We start from the raw sequence: 6,000 nt of genomic DNA, 5'->3' as shown, positions 1-6,000 counted from the left end.
AGTTCCCACGGGATCTCAAAAAACCTAAATCCACGCGGACGAAGTCGCGGGCATCATCTAGTGCAAAATAAGTACATTACGCGTTGGTTCATTCAAAATTATGAATGAATGACGCGTTACCCACATATTTACAAGCCACGAGTTTCTATACGGATGTGTATATAACATAACTACATAGTTGCGTAATTAATATGAAAGTGCCATAAGAATCTCATGCAGTGGACGTGGAACCTGTTATGGTTTTTATCACGATTATGGCCATTCCCTTCTGACAGACGGAATGTTAATAATCGCCATGGGGAGAGCATGAACTTTCCTCCCAATTTTTTTAGGGTTCCGTACCGCAAAAGGTAAAACGGAACCCTTATAGGATCATTTTGTTGTCTGTCTGTCTGTCTGTCCGTCTGTCGTATCTGTCAAGAAACCCTATAAGGTACGTACTTCCCGTTGACCTAGAATCATGAAATTTTACAGGTAGGTAGCTCTTATAGCGCAAATAAAGTAAAAATCCGAAAACGGTTACCGAAACTTATTAAAACCACTCAATTTATCTATTCTACTTACGGACAATGCAAAACTTATTCTTATGAAATAATAATACCTATCTAAGGCCAAGTTATTTACAATGTATAAAAGATACTAAAATACTACCAATTCTTCTACTATCTACTAAATAATAAATACTACCTTTTTCTATCTGTCTAATTAATTCACTGCCTAAGTCAAATGATTAATTGATCATAGATTAACGATGATTCGCGTTTTTGCAACTCAATCAAAATGCATCGCTTGTGTTTCACTTATACCTAACTAGTGATCTATTAACAGTAACAAAACAGTAATCCGTGATTTTATAATATGTTAGGGTTCCGTACTAAAATGATAAATCCTTTTGATGAAAAGGATTTATCATTTTAGTCTGAGTCTATAGAGCCTACCTTAACTTGGCTTAGACTTTACTTAGGGTTAAAAAGGGACAGAGATAATATGTTAAAGAGGTGAAATGTCTCGTTTCAACTGAAACATTTTGGAATAGGTCTGTCTGTCACACCTGCTTTCAGTAACGACTAATAATGCTATCGTCTTAAACTTTGGAATAGCCCTGCCTAACCTCATTTCAAATGTTTCTTAAAAATATTACAACTACAAGGGGCTTTTATCAAGTTGGGTATCAAATGAAAGGGCTTTTAACTGCACATTTTCAAATAGATTTTTAATTATAACTAGCTGATGCCCGCAGCTTCGCCCGCGTGGATTGGTCAGATCCCCTGCAGCATCAGGATTGAGTTGGACTCCAAATTTTTTATGAAACAATGTCGCCAAGTTCCTCTATCGATTAAAAAAAAAATTACGCAAATCGGTTCAGAAATCTCGGAGATTTCGCTGTACATAGGTTGAAAAACACAACTCCCTTTTTGAAAGTCGGTTAAAAAGTAGCCTATGTTACTCCCTGGTCAATCCTCTACTTGTCTGTGAAAACCCCGTCAAAATCGGTTCAGCCGTTCCGAAGATTAGCCTTTTCAAACAGACAGACAGACAGACAGACAAAAATTTTAAAAACGTGTGATTCAGTGTTGGTATCGTTCAAATAACCATATGAGCTTAATATGAGGTAGTTATTTCGAAATTACAGACAGACACTCCAATTTTATTTATTAGTATAGATGAAAAAGATAAAAAAATCTTCCCTTGTCTCCGAAGATAAAACAAATTATTGGTGATATTATGTGAACTTTACAGGAAAAATAAAACGGACCCTCTGACTAATAGGTACTAATAGGTTCTTAAATACTGTAGTATTTAAGAAATAAACAATATTTTTTACAATCCAACTAAAATTTGCGGTCCCAAATAAAATAGATTTGTTTTTGAGACGTTTATGTTTATTTTCAAGCAACGGAACCCTCAGTGGGCGAGTCTTACTCGCACTTGGCCGGTTTTTTACTCATCATGAGTTGCCCACTGTACGAATTTGCATGAATGAATAATAATGACTGGCCGAATCGAATCCAACAGTTTGGTGAAAGGAATTATTATTATTATGAAGTGCAAATTTTATAAAATAGGTACCAACTGTTCGTAAATGATTGATTGCGCAAATTTTTTCGAGGAAGTAACGGGTTTTTGTCACATTAATTTTTTACTCCCGACCCAAAAAGAGAGGTGTTATAAGTTTGACGTGTGTATCTGTCTGTGGCATCGTAGCTCCTAAACTAATGAACCGATTTTAATTTAGTTTTTTTTGTTTGAAAGGTGGCTTGATCGAGAGTGTTCTTAGTTATAATCCAATTAAATCGGTTCAGCCGTTTGAAAGTTATCAGCTCTTTTCTATTTATTACAGTAACCTTCACTTGTCGGGGGTGTCATTTACGGTTATTCTCAAAGCATAATATGAGTCAATAACTACATAACATATTTTTGATAGAAATCATTATTATCTCTAGATTCTATGCTCTAAAATCTAAATAAAGCTCTGACAAAACCCCTAGACAACTATGAACCACGTTTTTAACCCCCGACCCAAAAAGAGAGGTGTTATAAGTTTGACGTGTGTATCTGTGTATCTGTCTGTGGCATCGTAGTTCCTAAACTAATGAACCGATTTTAATTTAGTCTTTTTGTTTGAAGGGTGGCTTGATCGAGGATTTTCTTAGTTATAATCCAATAAAATCGGTTCAGCCGTTTGAAAGTTATCAGCTCTTTTCTAGTTACTGTAACGTTCACTAGTCGGGGGTGTTATAAATTTTTAATTTACACTCGTTACAGGCAAATGTTTAAATCCCCTTAAAAAAAATGAATTACGGATTGCACTTATATGAAGTTTTGAATAACTGTTCGTAAAGTATTTTTCGCATTACAAATAATCCCATAAACGTTACTCAACTCTCAAAAAATCCTCAAAAAGAAAGCGCTGACACAATAGAGGTCATCACAAACAATTAAACGTGACGTCATCATGTAGCGCACAGTTTCATGTAATGTCACGTCATACATATTTGTGTCAGAGTCGCCCCCACAGCTTCCTTTACCTCTAAACTTAAGTTTCTCTTCACATGCTTCCCTATATCCGGCTTGCGTCCGTCAACTTTTCCTAAAGTAAATACGAAAAACCATAAGTATTAAGCGATCCAAAATCAATTCTATCACAAAGCAATACAAGTGTTAGGAAAGGAAAAATTATTCTAACGCACAAGCTATGTGTGAAAACCTCAAGCAATCCCAAGATAGTACAAAGCGAAAATCAACCTTATTGATATAGGACAAAGAGATTACGATAAAGCGACAAGCAAAAAAGTTGGTAAACGCAAAGAAATTACGATTTACGGATATGTGTGAAATCGTTATCGATCGATTTTAGCCACTAATGTTATTGATATAAGAATTATTAATGAAGGAAATTTAGTTAGTGAAGAGTGAAGCGATGTTGGTGATAATTTGTTGAATGAAAGGGGGGAGGTTGCATAAAACAGAAGAGATTCGAAAAGACATCAGGCCTCCGGCGACAACGGTGAAAGTAGAATGACTAATGTACACATAAGGTCAAGCAATATGGAGGCGGTACGAAAACATATGATTTTGGAAATCATTTTTGCATGGAAAGTTGATGACGATGTAATACAGTCAAGACTCAAGACTTATGAAAAAATATCATAAATGTTAATTTAATATTACTTAGTATTGCAACTGGAAAGGAATTCATAAATACACAAGTAATAACAGTTGATCAAAGTAGATAAATACTATATTTTTTTACCATTGAAGCAAAAAATTATGATTTATGACAAAATCACTGATTCTTTTCATTACTCTAAGCTTAGATTTTTTAACAAATAAATAATTATAAGAACATTACACAAAGTATCTGTTCGTTATCAACTCTTAAATTCTCATCTTAGGGCGACTTACACAAGGACAATTAAACTGATTTAGTCACATTTTGTGACGCTATCACTTTTTGGCAAGAGCATAATGCGATTGGCCTCTCTCTCTCTCTCTCTCTCCCTCTCTCTTATAATCTCTGAATCATCTTATCTATATATAGAATCTTGACTGATAAATCAGATCAACAATCAGTCTAAAAAGAGTTTAATTAGATACTGATAAGGACGGCAACAAGATAGCGTAAACTAAGATTCAAGCAATTGAAATCATAAGGTCATTGACTTCTAAAAACAGATGTAAGTAAAAATCACGAGATGTAAGTAAAAACAAAACATTAACAGGGCTCTCTCCGTCACTCGTTTCATACAATCGTAGTTCCAATTTCATTTGAATATTAAGCAACCAAAGTCCATGAAATTTTGCAGACATATTCTAGAAACTAATATCTGTGTCTGTGGTGTTTTAGATTTTTCTAAAAATATGTAGTTTTAAAATTACAGGGGCTCAAAGATTTGTATGAAAATTTTTAAGACCGCGTAACTTTGAAACCGAATATTTTAACAGAAATCTGGAAAACCACAGACATAGATATTATTTTTTAGAATATGTCTGCAAATTTTCATGGACTTTGGTTGCTTAATATTCAAATGAAATTGGAACTACGATTGTATGAAACGAGTGACGGACAGAGCCCTTTTAAAGTCGATGAAGTAAAAACAATGACACAGTAAAATGCAAAACGAGAAAACATTACGTCATTGAAAATAAACTTTTACTAAAGGCAAACCGGACGCAAGAAAAATAACGTTTTGTCGACTTTCACTTCTCACCTTATTCAAGTATCAAAGGATTTATCGCCGAATATTGCAGCAAACAAATTTTAACTCTAAACGCTTGTAAATAAAGATGAAATTATCGTAAACGAAGATTTAGACAGGTCGGAAGAAGTACTCAAGTTATTAGACAATGGCCAGGTCAAAGGCCTTCCTTACGTCGCGTCGTTCCTAATGGAAGCTTATTAAAGGTTTGTGGAAGTAACTTCATTCGTAGCCTTTATATATAAAACTAAACGTGAATAAGGCTATAAAAAAAATTATGGTTTTCATATATTTTATTTTATTCATACCAACAACTTCCATACAATTAATGTGTGACCGAAAAATATACAATGCAACTTCCATGATATTATGGTTTTTTACTACAGGTAATACCGGTAATACATGTAAAAACATACTAATTAGAAGTTAGTTAACTTAAAGTTACACATAATATTAAGGTACAATATAAACATAAGCATATTATAAAATATGTATAGAACAAAAAAGCGAGTAAGAGAAACAGAGAAGAACAAATGTAAATTAAAAATTTATAACACCCCCGACAAGTGAAGGTTACAGTAATAACTAGAAAAGAGGTGATAACTTTCAAACGGCTGAACCGATTTTCTTGGATTATAGCTAAGAACACTCTTGATCAAGCCACCTTTCAAACAAAAAAACTAAATTAAAATCGGTTCATTAGTTTAGGAGCTACGATGCCACAGACAGATACACAATACACACGTCAAACTTATAACACCCCTCTTTTTTGGTCGGGGGTTAATAAAAATGGTGGATCAATGACCATTCGATTTAGTACAGGATCTGATGTTCTTTTTGGTTTGTTGAAAGTTACTTATTTTTTTACTATGGAAAATAAAGAAAACGAAGTCTTATTAACTTCGAAGTCTTATTAACTTATGAATAAGTATGACAATAACATTTATCCTATGATCTTGAAAGCTTTCCAAGCGTACTTGCTATAATAACTATGCAAAAAAATTGTGTGGGGACTACAGATTTACTTTAAAGTGAAAACCTAAAATTATGAATGAATAGTTTTTTTTGGATTTTCAAATTAATTGTACTGTATGTATCTAGTATCAAAATTTTGAATTTGTTTTTTTTTTTAAATTAAAGTAATTAAGATTAATTTAGTTTTTACACGTATCGGCACTCCGAGCACTATTAACATTAGCATGTCGGTGATGTAATTTTGAACTTTTTACCCGTTCCACAATTGACCAGCCTGCCTAAACTTTTACTTCAATAACTGAGTCTGTTATTTGTAAAGTTTAGA

This window comes from Maniola jurtina, chromosome 24, assembly GCF_905333055.1.
Source record: "Maniola jurtina chromosome 24, ilManJurt1.1, whole genome shotgun sequence".
NCBI classification, from domain to species: Eukaryota; Metazoa; Arthropoda; class Insecta; order Lepidoptera; family Nymphalidae; genus Maniola; species Maniola jurtina.
The sequence above is the reverse complement of the archived record's forward strand: the minus strand, read 5'-3'. Positions refer to the sequence as shown.